This window comes from Monodon monoceros, unplaced genomic scaffold (genome assembly GCF_005190385.1).
Source record: "Monodon monoceros isolate NGI ecotype Baffin Bay Population unplaced genomic scaffold, NGI_Narwhal_1 Super_Scaffold_8, whole genome shotgun sequence".
Taxonomy (NCBI): domain Eukaryota; kingdom Metazoa; phylum Chordata; class Mammalia; order Artiodactyla; family Monodontidae; genus Monodon; species Monodon monoceros.
This window is the reverse complement of record NW_021703785.1, coordinates 2,989,764-3,009,520: the sequence shown is the minus strand read 5'-3', so window position 1 is coordinate 3,009,520 and position 19,757 is coordinate 2,989,764. Positions and strand designations below refer to the sequence as shown.

Here is a 19,757-nt window from a genome sequence, read left to right as displayed (position 1 = left end):
AAACTTCCTGCCCACAAACTTACTTCCTGTTCACAAGCTACTTCCTGTCCACAAACTTACTTCCTGTCTACAAACTTAAATCCTATCTACAACTACTTCCTGTACACAAACTTACTTCCTATCCATCAGCTTCCGGGTGGGAAAGGGAGGTGAGAAGGATCAAAGCAGTGGTTGCCATGGGAACCAGGCCAGGGAATCTCTGGGAGAGAGGACACCTGAAGATGGGCATCTGCCCTGAATAGGAAGGGGCTGCAGTTCCTGGGAAAGCATGAGAATTGGGGTCGGGGGGCGTCTACAGAGGAAATGAGAATTGTGCTTGCTCTTGGAGAACAGGTGGAAATTGGATGCTCAGAGGGAAGCAGTGAGGGCCCAGGAAGCAGAGGGGACTCCTTGGTGATCCAGTGTCAGGGTGACAATAATAATAGAAATCATCGTAACTGGAGAGAATGACTTCAGTAAGGGAGAAGGAAAAATGTAAGTTAGAAAGGCAGATTGGGGTCAGAATGTGGCCATTCTCAAATGTTAGACTGAAAGCATTATCCTGTAGGTAACAGTGGATACTTTGGGAAACAATATTAACATAAAATAAATCACTAAAAACGTACTATCAGAGCTGGAAATGGCTTTAGAGAATATCCAGCCGCCACTCCCTCTCCTCTAGATTGAAGCCCCTTGTGTCTAGAAGGCTGATTTATTTTCCCTGTATCCCCACAGTGCCTGGCAGAAAGTAATCACTCAATACAAATTTAATTTTAAAATGAAAGAATAGGAAAGTGTAGCCCACAGCAATTGATTTAGTGACTTGCCTAAGGTCACCCTGCAGGGAGCAGACCCTAGGTTCTCTGTTCATCCAGGACCAGAACCCATTTTGGCCTCATTCGGTCTTAAACATAAGCTAGATATTTTATCCACACAAAGACAGCTATCTAGATATATGCACTTCCAGATAGTTGACTGTATTTTTCCAGTTGACACATGGACATCTGATGTCTTTCAAATATACACATTAAGTCATTAAGTTTAACATTAAAATATAGGTGTAAAATTTTCTGGGGTCAACCTTACCATACTAATATTACAAGGGTTCACAAGCTATATGATATATTAAAATACATTTAAGAAGAAGAACTGGGCTTCCCTGGTGGCGCAGTGGTTGAGAGTCCGTCTGCCGATGCAGGGGACGTGGGTTCGTGCCCCGGTCCGGGAAGATGCCACATGCCGCAGAGCGGCTGGGCCCGTGAGACATGGCCGCTGAGCCTGCGCGTCCGGAGCCTGTGCTCCGCAATGGGAGAGGCCACAACAATGAGAGGCCCGCGTACCGCAAAGAAAAAAAAAAGAGGAAGAACTAAGAAAGCCCTAATCCTACAAATCTCTTTCTCTCTCCTTCTCTCTCTCTCTCACACACACAGAGGAACACACACACACAATAACTGCTCACTAAGATTATTAATTCATTAATTCTCCCCTCTTTCAAGCACTTCATTTTTCTACTGTAACCCTGGGTGGAGGGAAATACGTGAAGCAAGATTGGTCGTGAGTTTATAACTGCTGAAACTAGGTGATACATATATGGCTACTCCTTATACCTTGCTCTCTACTTCTGCCCATTAAAAACAATTTCTCATTAGAAAATGTTTTTTAAATAAGTGTGAAAAAGTAATATCCATTAACAAATAGATATTTCATGCCAAACTGGCTTACTGAGCAACATTCTGAAGGAAACAATGAAAACGGAAAACTGGGTGAACAGGGTATCATTAGAATGATTTCCTAGCAGGTGGCTGCAGGGGTCCAGATGCAGAGTGTAGGTAATTTGGGAAGTTATCACCCTAGAAGAGGAAACAGAGCTGTAGGACTTTCTATCCCATTGTACAACTGCCTGCTGAACAGAGAGCTGCCACGTTGTTTCAGAGACAAAGCCATGTTTTAACCCCAAACTTAAAAACAGCGTTGTTATTCAGAAGAGATTAAAAGGATTTCTAGCAATGTGAGTATTTGAAAACTCAATGACTAGGAAGCATTCACCAAATTTTATAAATCGAGACTTCTGATTTTGTTTTTGCTTTTATACCAAAATAGACCTTTCCACGTGGGCACAGCTCCCCGCAACCCATAAGCAGGAGCAGGTTGGGAAAGCCAGCTGCCATGAACCCCATGAACCCCTTCACTACTAGTGCAGTCCATAAAGTTGACCATCTGTGCCTGAAGGTCTGTAGTGCCTATGTGTGTGAATGTTAAACATACAGGACTAAGCCCCTTTAGAAGGTATATTCTCATCTTATTGGCTATAATCCTTGACCAATCCAAACCAAAAGTAGACAGTTGTAACCCTAAGGACTAAAAGAATCTAAAACTGAACTTACCTCCCTAAATTGTGAGCACGATTGTCTGTCTTCATTTTATCATTTGCTATTTTTGAAGGAGAAAAATGGAGAAAGATTGAAATGTGATAAGAGAAACCGTCAGAACCTAAAGTTCTATGTATACATTCCTGGTTGTATAACCAATGTCAAGGGTTGGCTGGGCATAGAAAGAACTCCAGAAATGTCTGCTCTTACTAGTATATATAGGATGGATAAACAAGGTCCTACTGGATAGCACAAGGAACTATATTCAATATCCTTTGATCAACTATAAAAGAAAAGAATATGAAAAAGAATATATATGTGTAACTGAACCACTTTGCTGTACAGCAGAAATTAATACAACATTGTAAATCAACTATACTTCAATAAAAAGTTTTTAAAAAAAGAAACGTTTGCTCTTGAGCATAGAAATCATTGTTATCAATCTCATTACATGAGAATAAGTTGAAAGTATAGGTACATCCTATATACATCTTAACACACATAGTTATATACAGTAGACAAATTGTTCATACAGACTTGAGCAGCAAAAAACCCTAGTGAGTAAACCCTGGCACGCTGGATGCTTCGTATTTCAGTGTGTTCAGATATCTGCGGAAGTAGGGAATTGAATTTGTAATTGCATTTTATTTTATTTTTTTTGCGGTACGCGGGCCTCTCACTGTTGTGGCCTCTCCCGTTGCGGAGCACAGGCTCCGGACGCGCAGGCCCAGCAGCCATGGCTCACGGGCCCAGCCGCTCCGCAGCATGTGGGATCTTCCCGGACCGGGGCACGAACCCGCGTCCTCTGCATGGGCAGGCGGACTCTTAACCACTGCGCCACCAGGGAAGTCCCTGTAATTGCATTTTAAACGCAAAGCCTAAACTATATTACTATGTTTATAAGGCGTGAATAGTCATAGCAGGTACAGGGTCCTGAAAATACCAATTCTTTCTCCACAGGCCGCTGAGGCATCCTTTAAGAACGGAATAGTTTTCATGTTTCTATTCGGGATGAAATCAACCACACTCAGCCAGAGTCTGTAGCTATGACAAGGTGAGCAAACTGGATTTTAGGCTGAAATTATTGTGAGGTGAAGCTTGAAAGGCAGGAAGTGCCTCTCAGAGTCCTGGACTCTCGGGACTGGAGGGAATTACGTGCAGAAAGGCCCTCAGAGGGGGCTCCAGCTAAAGATGGAGTTAAATGGCCTGGAACTCAACTTACAAGTAAGTTAAAAAATAACAAGGGTCCTCCCTTTTCCCTGTTCCTTTAATTGAAGTATCTTCTATCTTGGAGGCCTCTTTTGAAATGCAATACTCCTGGGAGTGTGGTCACACCTTAAATTATCAGCTGACACTTTCGGAGAGATTAGCGGCAGCCCACAGAAAGAAAGAATGGGATTTAGGCAAAGTGCCTGGGAGTGGAGGGAAGGCCAGAGACAAAGGGGGGAAGAAAGCTTAGTTGATAACCAGGCAAATTCTCCTACTCAAGAGTGTTCTGGTCTGCAATCCAGACTCCTAACCTCTGAGTGCTGTCCTTTGACCAAAAAGATAAACGATGGCTCACGTGTTGCTATGTACGCTATTTCCGCACAGTCTCCCAGGTTATCCTGGAAGCAATTGGAATTCCCTGAGTGGGGCAGGCAGGACGGCAAACGAAATAAACCCTTAATACAATTGAAAAGCATTGACTTTTTACTTCAAACATATTTAGACAATCCCTGAGGGGTGTTTGTACACTTGAGATCAGACTTTAGAAAAACTATAAATGCACTTTAAGGTAAAGACATAGTCAACAGAATAGCAAGTACTGATAAATCTCTATCCTGAAAACTCATCAGATTCTTCTAGCGATGCAACTAAGATACTCTACCAAAAACTATGTTGCTGAAGGATTAGAAAAAGAAATTTCTGCTTCAGGAATCTATTCTTTTTTTCCTTTTTCAGATGTACTTTTAAGATGTACTCTTTTAGCAGAATGACATAATGCCATTGGCAGCAACATGGATGGACCTAGAGATTGTCATACTGAATGAAGTAAGTCAGACAGAGAAAGACAAATACCATGTGATGTCACTTACATGTGGAATCTAAAATATGACACAAATGAAACTATCTACAAAACAGAAACAGACTCACAGACATAGAGAACAGACTCGTGGATGCCAAGGGGGAGGCAGTGGGGAAGGGATGGAGTGGGAGTTTGGGATTAGCAGATGAAAACTCATTATATAAGATGGATAAACAACAAGGTCCTACTGTATAGCACAGGGAACTATACTCAGTATCCTGTAATAAACCATAATGGAAAGGAATATGAAAAAGAATATGTATATGTATACACATATATAAGTATATATATTTATAACTGAATCACTTTGCTGTATAGCAGAAATTAACACAACATTGTAAATCGACTATACTTCAATAAAATAAATTTTTAAAAATACTTACTCTTGGGCTTCCCTGGTGGCGTAGTGGTTAAGGATCCGCCTGCCAATGCAGGGGACCCTGGCCCGGGAAGATCCCACATGCCGCAGAGCAGCTAAGCCTGCGCACCATAACTACTGAGCCTGCACTCTAGAGCCCGCGAGCCACAACTACTGAGCCTGTGGGCCTAGAGCCCGTGCTCTGCAACAAGAGAAGCCACCGCAATGAGAAGCCCGCGCACCGCAACGAGGAGGAGCCCCTGATCGCCACAACTAGAAAAAGCCCGCGTGCAGCAACGAAGACCCAACGCAGCCAGCCAAGAATCAATCAATAAAATAAAATAAAATAATTAATTAAAAAAGATATATATATTTACTCTTTTAGCATCTTTCAAATATGTAATTCAGTATTGTTAACTATAGTCACCATGCTGTACCTTACATCCCGTGTCTAAAAATAATCTATTTTTAATCTTTCTTAGTACCCTGGCTAGAGTATTTATACATTACCTTCAAATATTTGCTTGTATTGATCAATTTGCAACAAGCTTGTCGCAATGCTTCCTTGGAACCCTACCACGCAGAGAAAATAACCTGTTGCGCTTTTTTCGCACTTCCTCCTATAGACTTCCTAGAAGCAATAGCACGGAGCAAGCTCTTCAAAGTTTAATTGACCTCGCTGGGTCTGACGGCATTGGTAGACCCTAATGGCCTTAAGTGTCACCAGAAGTTGCTGAGCACGGGCTTTGGAAATACATGTTTTGTGAATATTAGCTCCATTTCTCCAGGTGTGATAAGGGGCAGTGTGTACAGCACAGAGAGAAGAAACCAAAAGTTGCCTCCTAACTCCACTTTCACATCCATTTGTGTCTCTGTTGCCACGAAACTTTCCACCATCACTAACAATGAGCAGCAAAACAGACGTGAGTTTTCATTCATTCTCCCTATTTTCACACTCAGGTGACCATATTCATGAGCAATGGAAGGGTCAAAACTATTAGTATCCTTAGATGAGCATGAGAATCATTTGAAAGTGAGCGTGAAGGGAAAACAGGTTTGTTCTTTAAGCTTTAACGTGGCAGATGTAGCTGAGCTCCTCTTGCGCACCAGACAGTGGGTTTGAAAAGACAGGGGTGGGAATACGGCCGTCGCCTTTCAGGACAGTATCATGTGGCCATGTGCAAACTGGGTCTGATTTACGAAACAACTAGTAACGGTGGAATTGTGCTGAGAAACACTCAACTAATATCAGGAGACTTGGTTTATGATCTCAGTGTTGTCAATTACTAGGTGTGTGACCTTGGACCAGTCACAATGTCTGTCTCATGGGTTTCTCCCCGTAAAATGTGACATTTGGCCACGGCGAGATGGTTCCTTTCTGATCCAGAATTGTCTGATTCCATGTGAGTCAAGTCCAGTGAGGGAGCCACCAGGGTTCATGGCTAGAGCACCTGTCACCCGTTGGGTGGGTGACATGTGTTACATCCCTTAAAGCACCTCAGTCCCGTCCACACCTCTCTCTGCCGAAGGTCCTCAGTTTAGGCTCTTAACTGCTAAGGAAGAATAAGTATTTAAATGTAGACCAATTGGTAAAACCAGCATATTTTAGAAAAAAGGGGAGGAGAGCTCAACTTCTCATTATGTAAAAAATTCAGAGTATCATGTCGGATGAGGGAAATGTGTAATGCGGACCAACACAGCCCCTGGTTAGTACAAGAATTCCACAAAGCTGAACAGTGATTCAACTGATCTGATTTGATTGAGGCAACCAAAAATGAGGTATTCTCTTGCTATCAGATTTTGGACTTTAAACAATTTTAGGGGAAAGTTCTATTAGTTAGCCGTATAAATACTATAAATCTACTCTGATTTCCCTGAATCTTTGTATGAGAACCTGTGTGTGTAAGGTCAGTAAATCTTAGAGAAAGCAATAAATATTGAACAATCTGAAAAGGTAAGTCAGAGAAATCCAATTACAAAGGCCACAGTTCAACCCCAAATGGATGTATTTGAAAGGAACGTGGCTAACACAGGCTCGTCAAAATGGATGACACCCAATCTACAGTGTCTGATTTTCAAAGCCTCACTCTCCTTCTGCCCCCATGGCCATTTCTAGGTCTTTCAAGAGAAGAAGGTCTTCTTCAGCTTCCTGGGGTGAGGGGTGCAGGCAGAAGGGAGCCTGAAACCCTCCCTCTCCACACGAACCCTCAGAGATAGGCCGCCTGCCACCCCAGGCTCACACGACGGACGGGAAGCCACGCTGCTTCCCAGGCAGCAGTCACTTGTGTGCTGTAAACAGTGACCTTGTCATTAAAAGTATATCCTACGTGGCAGCCACTGGCTTTGTTCAGGACCCAAACCCTCTGTCGCCAGAGATACCAACAGCCCTGTTTGCTCGTCAGCTCTGAGGTGATGGCCTACGGATGTGATGACCTTCTTCATTCTAACAGATTCTCCTGCTGTTTGGAGACTAGGAATGAAGAACCCTACTTAGTTTAATGCCCCCTGAACGTTAGACTGATTTGAAAACATCGTCGTTGTTTTGACAAGGATGTTGACATTTCAGACAGAAGAGCCACGCACAGTGGGGATGCCTCGGGCTCAGATCCAGCAAATTGGAAGGACTTCACGCAGCCCGGCTGAGGGTAGCGGCTCTGGAGCACGAGGTATGGTTTCCACCCTCATTTCCCACCTCCACGCTGGGTGGTCTTGGGCGAGTTTCATCATCTCTAAATCTTAATGGCACTGGAAGCGTAAAGATCACTGGGAGGTTTATATGTGACAATGCACTGAAAGCATTTTGCTCTACACCTTAAAGGCATGCAGTACCTGGCATATATATAATAGATATATAATATACGTAATAATAACTAATAGTGTTGCTTTTATTCCATTGTCAGGGCTGCCATAACAAAGTACCATAGACAACAGAAATGGATTCTCTCACAGTCTGGAGGCTGGAAGTCCAAGATCAAGATGTCAGCAGGGTTGGTTCCTTCTGAGGCCATGAGGGAGGGTCTGCTCCAGGGCTCTCTCCTAGGCTTGCAGGCAGCCGTCTTCTTCCCGTGTCTTCTCACATCATCTTTCCTCTGTGCGTGTCTGTCTCTGTGTCCAGATTTCCCATTTTTCTAAGGTCACCAGTCACATTGGATTAGGGTCCATCCTGGACCTCCTTTTACCTTGATTTTCTTGTTAAAGATCCAATCTCCGAAAACAGTCACCTTCTGAGATGAGGACTTCAAAATACGACTTTGGAGGGGACACAATTCAACCCATAACACTGTTGCTATAAATAACAATAATAATAATTGATATTTTTACTGTAATTATCATGATCATTTTTGGAGCAGAGGTCATTCATTCCAAGGAAGTACATGATGTCTTTGAAACTGAGAATTCTTACCCACTATCTTGTAATAGCTGACTGAGAAGGGGGTGACTGGTTAAATGAAAGAACGAGTAAGTGGGTGAATTGTGGGCAGGATGTAAGTACCACTAAGGATTTATAACCAACAGGACTAACAGAGCTCCCAGCACTCGAGGGAATGAGTCACAGACACGAATACGATGCCCCATAAAGAACCTGCAGTTCCAAGCCCACAGCAATAGGAGGTCAAAGCAAAGACGTCTGTCTCAGAGGAACCAAGGTCAGAAAGAAAGTTGCAGCAAAGCAGGCTTGAGGACTTCCCTGGCGGTCCAGTGGTTACGACTCCACACTTCCACTGCAGGGGGCACGGGTTCGATTCCTTATCAGGGAACTAGGATCCTGCATGCCACGGTGCGGCCAAAAAATAAAAATATATTAAAAAAAATAATTCTTATTAAAAGAAGAAAAAGCAGGCTTGATGCTGAGTGGGGCTCCCTTTCCCCTCCCCCACCCCCCAGCTCTGTACTTCACCTCTCAGTACCTCAGGGTCCACAGAGTTGAATCTACGGGTAACTGTAAAATCACCCAGCTCAGAACCTACACATCACACCATCATATGCACACAAACATGTTAGGTTTTTTTTCCTTCCCGCAATTATGTGAAGCTTCACAATTCTGGACCCTTCGGGATGGCCCCAGGAAGCCCAGGGATCAGCAGTGGAAATCCTGGAGGAAGTGCCCAGGGCTCTCCTCACTGCAGCAGGGGCGGGAAAGCCCTCCAAGCACAGAATTTCCATGGAAACCACCCTGAGGCGTGACTCAGAGGACATGGGCCTGTTTGACTTAGGTTACATTGTCGCCAGGTTGAGAGCATGGGGGCAACATGGCCTACGGTGCGTAAGAGACTCAGTGGATTTGGGGTTATACTTAGAGGGTTTGTTTGTTTGTTTGATTTTAGTATAAGAGAAAATTGCTTTATTTCAAAGGCCAAACTCATTTTCCTCAGAAGTCAAAATATTATTTAATATATACCTATTAGCCAACTGGAGTTGAATTATAACTTAAAAATGAGAAATAAGAATGTCCTTTATGAAAAGCAATAGGGGGGCTTCCCTGGTGGCACAGTGGCTAAGAATCCACCTGCCGATGCAGGGGACACGGGTTCTAGCCCTGGTCCGGGAAGGTCCCACATGCCGCGGAGAAACTAAGCCCGTGCTAAGCCCGTGCGCTACAACTACTGAGCCCGCGAGCCACAACTACTGAGCCCGCGCCCCTACAGCCCGTGCTCCACAACAAGAGAAGCCACCGCAATGAGAAGCCCCGCACCGCAACGAAGAGTAGCCCCCGCTCACCGCAACTAGAGAAAGCCCGCGCGCAGGAACAAAGACCTAACTCAGCCAAAAATAAATAAGTTTATTTCAAAAAAATAAAAATCAGTGGGACACACACACAAAATCTAAATCCCTAATCCAACAGGCTGATTGTAAATATGATTGTAAGTAGCCTGTGGGCTACTCCTACTTCCAACAAAATATGCCTCCTTCCGGGTGACAGTAAAGCTCAGATAAACAGATAAACAGACACAGGGAGTCTGACTGATTAATATGAAGGGTGCTAGAAGGGCAGAACTTCGGAAGAAGAGAAAGTAAAAACGCCCCCCAAAAGGTATTATCAGTCTCCTACTGATTTGACAAAACAGCCTCATTTGTTCTTGGAACTCGATTCACAGTTGATGGTGAATTACAGAAAGGGCAAAAAGATGAAATTCCTTAAAGTATAATTCTCAAGCGTATGGAAAGGATTCAAAGAACCTGTAAAACTGAACACAGATCGTGCTTTGTCTTCAAGGAAAATCGTATTTGAATTACCAACCTAAATGTTTCAGTACACTTTTATGAGACAAACATTTTCTTGGGATGATAAAATATGCATTTTGCAAAAAATAGAAACCATGTCCAAAAGGACTGAAATACGTATTGAGGGTGTGTGTGTGTGTGTGCACATACACACATATGTACTTATATAATATAGACATCAATATGCATACACACCACATACATGCCCTGTATCACATTCATACACTATCTATCTATACACACACACACTAGTAGTCATTATTCATACCAGATCTATTTCTGAATACTGTGATCCAGCCTCACAGCCCCCACTTAATGGAGATGCGCTACCACTGTGCCAATCACCAGGGTAAAACGCTGTGCCTATAGTTAAAGTTTAGTTTTACACTTAGAATTCACAGTTGGTCTCACAGACACAATGGGATTTGAGTATTTAACCGTTCTCAGAACTTCATAGAGACGAGTAAAAGAGAGATCCCATTGCTTTTGGAGAAGGAGAAAATGAGTGGTTTGTGCAATATTTATAATAAATGTAGATGGAATCCCAAACAAGAATTTGTCTTTAGGATGAACAGCTGAATTGGCAATACCTGGGCTAGCTAAGGGTCGTGAACTCCTTGACCGTATTCGGTTCAAGGACTTTGATAAAGGACCGGTCATGGGGTTTTGAAGGTCCAGCCGGCTCCCATTGCGACACTGCCTACTGTGGACAACGGATCCTCTTTGGAAGAGCTTGGACCTTGTCAGGACAGAGAACGGCTGCACCAGGGTCAGACCTGAGAAACCAAACAACAGCAACGCACCCGCTCCCAGTCCCTGACCAGCCCTGGCGTCTGGACACACAGAACCCAGAGCAGAGGTCAAGTCCTCTGCAAACTGGCAGCAGGCGTGGCTCTGGGGCGATTCTGCAGACAGCCCAGTCACCCTCAGCTGGTTGGCTGAAGGATCGAATTTTACCACCTGTTGGAGACAGCGTCTGATTTTGTTCCAATACCTGAAGAAACTTTTAAAGCCAGAGTGCAATCACGTGGCCTCCTTTCCACATCCAGCGGGGGCTGGGAGGGCAGAGAAAGACACGAAGTTGTCCTGCTGCCTGCAGTGCAGACGGTGTGCCGCAGACAATACGCATAATGGGAGACTTAATCAAATTTCAGTTTTCAACTCTGAACCCTGAATGGAGCCCGCCTTGTCCCCAAGTCATCAGCTAAAGAGAAAAGGCTACACCAAGTGACCACGTGGATACGCTGATTGCTGACCTCGTGGATGTCGGACGTTGGAAAGGATCAGGGGCTCAGGGGGTTCCCTGAAGAGGAGGGGTCCCAGCAGGGCTTTGAAGGAGACGTAGGGTCCATGAAGGCAAAGTGAGAAGGGAGATCTTTCAGAGCCCCACACCCCAATCTATAAACCAGTCTTTCCCATTTTCTCATCAGTATTTGTCAGCATCATTTACCTTGAAAATTCTGTGCAAACGAAAACCATTAAAAGCAGTTCAGTTAATTCAAGATAATTATTTCAGTGGAAGAGATTTTTGTTTTCCTAACCCCCTCTCTGTCTGCAGAGAGGCAGCTCTTGGTTACACCTACCGTGGAAAGCCTTCGCTCTGCTTACTTTAAAGAATAAGCCACTGTTTGATTTGGTTTCTCATTTTCAATATGTAAACCCTGGTCTCTTGTGTCTCCATTCCAGGAAGGAAAAAGAAAAGAACAAAGCTCTTTAAATATCAGAGTGATGGCTGCTTACAGATGCACACAGCCTCCATACCTTATATAACAGCAGCTTAGGGGGATGCGTAAGAATTTCCCGGCTGGCAACCTCGATTTGACAGGTGAACCTCCACTGAACCAATCACTTCTTATTTGGCTGCAATTTGTTTCGTTTTGCTGGCTGCATTGCAAGAGTGTGTATTTATTCCAAAAGGCCGTTCGCCTATTCCACGGTTCAAAGGGACCATTTTGTTCATTTGAAGGGTGACTGTAACGATATAGGAAGACACAGCCAAGGAAGGTGAGTTAGAATTGTGAGTCAACTTAGTAGGAAAACTTAGGAGTATAAACCACAAAAAACAAAATAAAAATATCATTCCTTCGTTTTAAAAAAAATGAAAAAACAAACAAACAAAAAATCCCTAGAGCAAACCACACTGCGAGAGTTTTACTCTATACTAAAAGTAATAATCACAGCTGCCGTAAATACTTCGTTTATTTGTTTGATTCATATTCTGCATTGGCAACATATTCTGTCTGCTTGATTTAACTAACCCACAGCAAATGAAAATAGAGATTCATATAAATTTGTACCTAGATTGTAATGGAGTCCCTACCTGAACTTAGGGTTTACTTGATTGGCTGAATAGTGATGTGTCTTACCCACCTCCTGCCGTACTGCTTGCCGCGTGACAGGCCAATAGGTCAAGAGACCAGTTGTTGGGACAAGGAATAGTGACTTTATTCAGAAAGCCAGCAGACTGAGAAGATGGTGGACTAGTGTCCCAAAGACCCATCTTCCCTGAGTTAGAATTCAGGCTTCTTTTACACTAAAAGGGTAAGGGGTAAAAGTCCTGGTTCTGGTAAGACTTAGGAGGGGATATGTTCATTGCTTCCTCCCTGCAGCCATTCACAGGTGGGCCTGGTCAGGATGTCTCCTGTGAGCTAAAAAAAGGTGTCTTAGCTTAACGCTCATAACCTGGGAGGCACACTTCCCAGAGATGGGCCAGTATGCAGGAATTAAGCTTATAAGCAGCACCCCCTTAGTGATGAACTCACAATAGAATACAAAGGTTCTTCTCTGCTACATGAATAGCTTTCCCTACCCCCATGGGTCGGCCCACTTCCGGTGAACAAAAAACTAGACTGTGGCTCCATCATCTATCTTTTTATTCAGAAAAGGCCATGCTTGCAGCAAGGATGAGGGCAAGTATTTCCAAAAAGTGGCAGGTGTACTAGCTACGATCATATTCGACAAAAATCTTGCTTGGCCAATCAAAGGCTATCTTCAGGTAGGACAGGTGGCTGTCGTTGGTTGTACCATATTGAAATATATGATCTACATCAGATTTTTATAATCATACTGCAGTGGTTTTCACAGATGTTTGGCCTGTAAACATGCTGAAGTTTATAATTTATGTGCTACCATCTACCTGTATCTATGGAGGCTACGAGGAAGAAACCAGAACCACTTGGGAGCCGAAAAGCATCTGAATGAACTTCATCACGGACTGCCATAGGACTTTCGGATCTGAGTCCCCTCTGAGTCTGATTTTCCTCAAATGTGAAAATGCAGACAATATGACCTACAGCAGAGCTGGTGTAACTGCCAAGTTCACGTGGGTGGAAGGAGGGCTGAGCACGCTGCCTGGCGGGAGAGAGGCATTCGGGGATGCTAACCAACGCCTTCCCCTTTAGAAACCTCCGCATCGTCCCAACGGCAAACACAAGCACTGACAGGTGTGTGTCTGACCCCTCGGCAGGTGTGCCGGGCTGGGAGCAGAGGTCAAGCATCTGGACGGCTGTATTTATCCACTAACTGACACCCTTGCTCTCTCTCCTTAGGCTCAGCCTGAATATCTAGATGCAGAAGCCCGCTCTCCCCTCGAGGTGGGAACGCAGAGTCATGGACGCGAATGCAGACGCGGTGGGGTAATTACAGCTGTGTGCTGCCCATCAAGCCTTTCCTGTTATTTACATGCTCAGAGGAAGTGGGCCCTCTTCACAACCATGGCATCGACCCTGGGACTTGTACCAAACAGAACCTCAAACACAAACCAGAACCAACTGCGCTAATTTGCTGAACCCCAAATGGATCCAAATTCAAAGCTTTTATTTTCGAAAGTGCCAGTAGGGAACCACAGTTTCAAAAACACCAGGAAAACAGTCTCAACAGGACATCACTACAGGAAAGTTTCCTGCAATCTATTTCAGTGTGCTGTGGGTTTTTCTTCTTCTACTTTCTCAAATTGCTGAATTCGTCATTAAAACAATAACCGAAGTAATCTGACGTCTCCTCCATGGAGCCACGCTTTATTGACCCTAAGATCTCTCAATCAAATGGAGATATGATCAGTGTGATCAATTTAGAGATTTCTACAGCATCTATTCTGTGACATAGTAAATCTATGTCTCTGTGAGACAAGTACATTGATTTTTTTCCAGAGCAGGATTATTTTTTTCAGTTCTAAGAAAGAACTGCTGAGGGCTGCAGAGCTGAGCAGATCGCCCCATGGAAGAATCTGCTTGGTTGATAAGATGGTTTAGAAGAAAAATCACCTTACTGCACGTCCTGAATAACTGTCAGACTAGGTCACAAACGCTGTTTGACTGGACCGTACCAAAATATTTAAGGTATCGAATTTTCCAGAACTCAAGGTAACTGTCTTGCCTAAGACCTGGACCTCAGCTTAGATTTTCCCGTCATCTCTTCGTTCACAGCGACCATGTCTGCGGACCCAGTCTTTACTCTGTTGACTACACAGGGGTCTTTGTAATAATACCGCGTCTGATCTGAGTAAAAGGTAAACAGTAAAAGGCGATACTGAGTGCTGGGTGGTCATCACCTGAAGACAGGGTTCAAGGACCTAGCCAAGACCTGAAGCTGGATATGACTAAGTAATTCTGTAAGTCCTCAAACAAGCACAGCGAGGTGTTTATCAGAGCAAAGAGATGCTCCTTTACAAAAGAAAAAACGTTTTCTTGATCTGTGGAAATGGCAGAACATCTCCCCTCTACCATGATGGGCAGCCTCTGCCTTGAACAGCAAACTTGCAGATTAATGAAGGTAGTAAAATACAGCACATCCTCCTGCCTCCAGGTATAATATTTTATTCATAGAAGAGCTGTGTGAGCCTTGATGTATATGGACTTCCATTAAAAGGCAAAATTCAATCTGAAGGTGTCACCTCCAGGCTCCCTTAAATTCAACTCTCAGTCAGATGTGCTGGGCGTCCCCCCTCCTCAGGTAATTCTTCCCAAAAAAGAAAAAGAAAAAGCAGGGGAAAAGGAAAGACAAGCAGGTTAGAAACAACTTGAGCGCCAGTATAACTCATGCGGGTCTAGGTAGAGCCCTGAATCCCCCAGTCACAGAGAGAACAGCTCTAGGTTCCAGTAGAGCCATTTTATTTTATTCTCTAAATTTGTACTCCCAGGTTTATTTATTTATTTTATTAATCGAAGTATAGTTGACTTACAATGTTGTGTTAGTTTCTGGTGTACAGCACAGTGATATATATATAAAATATATATATGTGTGTATATATACATATGTATATATTCTTTTCCATTATGGTTTATTACAAGATATTGAATATGGTTCCCCGTGCTATACAGCAGGTCCTTGTTGTTTATCTATTTTTTATATAGTAGTGTGTATCCGTTAATCCCAAATTTCTAATTTATCCCTCCACCTCTTCCCCTTTGGTAACTGTAAGTTTTGTTTTCTATGTCTGCGAGTCTGTTTCTGTTTTGTACATAAAATTCACTTGTATCATTTTTTTACATTCTACAAATAAGTGATAGCACATGACACTTGTCTTTCTCTGTCTGACTTACTTCACTTAGTACGATAATCTCCAGGTCCATCCATGTTGCCGCAAATGGCATTATTTCATTCCTTTTCATGGCTGAGTAATATTCCATTGTATACATGTACCACATCTTTTTATCCATCCATCTGTTGATGGACATTTAGGTTGTTTCCGTGTCATGGCTATTGTAAACAGCGCTGCAATGAACATTGGGGTGCGTATAACCTTTCAAACCATGTTTTTCTCCAGATATATGCCCAGGAGTGGGATTGCTGGATCACATGGTAGCTCTATTTTTAGTGTTTTAAGGACCCTCCATACTGTTCTCCATAGTGACTGCACCAATTTACATTCCCACCAACGGTGTAGGAGGGTTCTCTTTTCAGAAGAGCAATTTAAAATCTTGTCAGATAGGTAATGTGTGGTGTCAGATACACCAAAATGTGTGATTTATTTTCTCCATAAATTATGAATGTTTTCCAATTAGCCCCAAACCTTTAAGAAGCTCTAATTTGCCTTAAATAAAAATTCAATTATACATTTATCATCACTTCTATTCTCAAGTGTTTGATTTCTTTAGGTTCAGAGCCTTCATTCATCCACTCATTCATTCATTCACTTGGTTCCGAGCCTGACATCACACAAAAGCAGAATTGCAGGAAGTGTATAAAATCATGTAGGGACCCCCAAGTTGATTACTTTTAACTTTCTTAAACCATTAAAATGTAACTCAAGTACATAAATCTATCTGCCAAGAAAGGAAGTGGGGTGTTAAATTTTCTGATATATAGGACAGGATAGTGGACTCCTTGGGATTTGAAGCCCAGTATTTGAAGCTTCCAGCCATTCTAAGCCCTTGGCACTTGCCCATGACATTGGTGCAGGACCCTCGACCCACCCCAGAACGGCTCCGGTCTGGGCTGAGGGCAGGGATAAAGGCAGAGCTGCCCACCCCACAGGCTCACCGCTGGCTGCCACTCCCAGAGAAAACAGAAAGGTCAGCCCTTCCTTATGCAACTCCTAAAATTAATTTGGTGCTTAGCCTCAGAGGTGGATCAAAGGGTGGATTACCTGAGGTTGCCTCTGTACTAACAAAGGCATCTCTTCAGCATGGTAAATCGGTGTGATGGCCCTGGGCCCAGAGCAGCGATTTGAGAAAATCACCCATGGCAACAATTAGGCCATGAGTCTTCAGTGACTGCCAGGAATCTCACTGAATATTGGAGGGAGAGAGAAGTTATATGTAATCCAATTTAGAACAACAACATCAACTGAACATTCCCTGTTCTGCGAGGGCGAAACCCAGCCCAGGTCTGAAGGGACCCGATGGCTGTGCCTCCAGTGAGACATTTATCTCACAAAGCCTTGGCTTCCTCGTCTATAAAATGGGATATCAACCTCACAGGCTCCGTGAGGCTTCGAGGCTGGCACAGAAGCGCTCAGCACACAAGTTATTATTATTATGATCCTTCAGGCTGCTGTGATAGAAGGAAGTCCACACCAAGAAGCAAAGGCCTCCCAAACAAGGGAGCACCCTAATTGCCCTAATATAAGCCTCACAGAGATGCTCTCCGTGTGGAAGCTCAGAGGAGAGACCTGCAAGCAAGAGGTACAGAGCTGACATTATCAGCTCCAAGAGGAGGGAAAATTCAACCTCACAGCCTTCTTGCAGACCTGTGAATATCTGAAGTCTTTGAGAAAACTTCAACAAGGAAGAAATAGCAAAGCCACAAAAAATGAACTTTAGCAGCAGGAAGGAGCCCCTTTGGGCCCCAGCATCTCTGACCAAATGGAAGCAGACCTTGACAGGTGCTAATCAGGTGAGTGCTTCTGAAACACATGCCTCATTTTCCAGTGGAGACCCTCAGCCCTCACATGAACGGATGGAGGGCTGCAGTCACCGGTCAAGGAGCAAGAGATGGGTGAGGATGAATGATGGGGGAGGTTATCCTCAACGGGGCTGCACTCTGTCAGTTCCCAGGCATCTAAGGAATCACCTTTACCGGGAGAGGTAGGGGTCCAGGACGAAGCAATCGTCCCTTAATAACAACTATCTTTTATTCTACATATTCTATGTGGCAGCAGTGTGGTGGCTGTTTGAAGCAGGTGATACTTCTAATCCCCTCAATGGTCCTGGAATGTAATATTATTGAATCGGTTAGCTGGATAAGTGAAATGAGGCTCTGTGAGACTGAGTACCTTGCCCAGCTCAATACACATCGATACATATAACATTTTGTCCACCCTAACGTCCTTCCTTTCACTAGGATTCTGAATGCGGGTGGGCAGGAGAGCTGTCACATAGGGTGGACGCTGACCCAGGCTGCGGAATCAGGCTACCCCACAGGGTCCCCCGGTGACTGGTCTGGGAGTGAGCATGCAACCCATACAGAACCAGAATCATCTGGAGGAAACTTTGTATGATGTTGGGAAAATCTCTTTTCGAAATTGCTAACTCTGAAGGGAATGTAGGCCTGGGGCTGCCGGGAGCTTACTGTGTCAGGACTTCAACCCATAGGAATACAACACGGAGAGGTGAAGAGAGAAATAGACTCCTAGGAATTTCATCCCTGAGATCCAGCAGTGACGGGATCTCTGGGCCAACGGTTCTCAGAGTGGGATACCCAGGGCAGCAGCAGCAACATCCCTTTGGACCTTGTTGGAAGTGCAAATTTCAGCCACCCCAGACTCAGTGAATTGGAAACTCTGAAGGTGGGGTCCTCCAGGTGAGGCTGATGCAAGTTCCCCTAGAAAACCACGGCTCTAGGTCAACCACGGAGTCTTCACTTTCATGAGCTAATAAATGCCCTTTCTTTGCCTAGACTTTGATTAAAATAAAAGAAACAAAACCAAGATAGTTTTGAATTATTTTCATGAAAAAGTTAAAGTCTTTCTGTACATCCCAAGCAAACAATTATTTTCTAATGAGAAGCTTTTCACTACAGAGGTGCCTTGGGGGGTGTTTTAGTTTTGTTTTGTGTTTGTTAGTATCTGCCGGATGCTTACAAGAAAGAGGAAATTTGAAGCTCCACAGACAGAAGTCGTATTTGACGCCGTGAGTGCTGAACAGTGGAAAGCACTGCTGGGGATATGGAATCTGAGTGGCTGTCATTTACACAGGAAGCAGTTAGCAATAGGAGTCCAGGCCACAGAGAAAGGAGGGGGCTGGGAGCGTAGATGCGGCCACTGGAGAACACCGCGATTCAAACAACACAAAACTCTAGTAAAGAGGAGAAAAATGACAGACGATGAAATCTTTGAAGAAAAATTTGAAGACTTGGAAATGACATGCATCCTTACCTTTGCTAAATGCATGGAGAAAGAATGGCCGAGAAAGGTATCACAGGAGATCAGAGGAAAGGAGAGCAGTGGATGAGGGGACAGTCCTCACGGGCAGTGGTCCACTGCATGCGGTGCTCCTAGAAAAGCAGGATGTGGCCAGTGGTTTAAAACTCCTCCCAGAGGTCCAGGGCTGTGGGCTTAGGAGCGTCCTTTGGATCTGCCCATGGAGAAGACTGGTGAGCTGTTTCAGCAGGGGATGGAGACGGGAGGGAAACTAAGCTGGAAAAGGAATGAGTAGATGCTACAGGCAGTTGTCCTGGGGGTGGTGTGTACACCCCAGGATACAGGTTGTGGATGCCAGGTGGCTGACGTGGAGCCTGGAGGAGGGCGTGTCCTAGGAGGATGGATGGCCGCATGCTTATAAACTGAGTGGAGGGGTGAGTAGGAAGCAATGGAAAAGAGAGGAGGTGTGAGGTATCCTATGAGGCAACCCTCTTGTAAAAGTGGGGAGGCTCATGGCTGCAGAGGTGTGAGAGAGAGAGAGACAGAGGCATCACAGGGCTCTCGGGCAGAGCTGGGCTGGAACCCCCTACCTTCTGGCTCCTGGGTTCCGTGCTTTCCATCCATAGGTCTGCACTCTGTCCCTCCAGAGTCACCCATCTGTTCATCCAACAAATGTTCAACGAGCACCTTCTACGCCAGGCAATGTGACCGTGCACAGAGACATAGCAACTCCCAAGGCGAGAGTCGTGTGACCAAGGCTGTCGCCCCAGAATCATACCCCTGCCCCTCCCTTGAATAGAAAACAATTACTGTTATCCAAGTTTCAGGAGGAAGCTACAAAGAGAAAAAAACAAGAACTGGTTCAAACCACCGTGACCCAAGATGGCATAAGATTCGACTTCCGGTGGACCTTGAGCCTCATTACAGGCTCACTGTGATGCATTAGCTAAATGACACACC

General features: G+C 44.3%; 1 long non-coding RNA gene across 1 annotated transcript in view; it reads right to left on the bottom strand.

Moving 5' to 3' along the window:
• The window catches only part of LOC114888318, a 22,177-nt gene extending 2,649 nt beyond the window's left edge, over positions 1-19,528 (bottom strand). Inside the window, exons 1-2 of the long non-coding RNA XR_003791756.1 lie at positions 19,388-19,528; positions 11,759-11,968 (exon numbers count right to left, since the gene is read on the bottom strand). This is a non-coding gene — a long non-coding RNA (uncharacterized LOC114888318). The remainder of the gene's footprint in view (positions 1-11,758; positions 11,969-19,387) is intronic.
• Between the last annotated feature and the right edge of the window lie 229 nt (positions 19,529-19,757).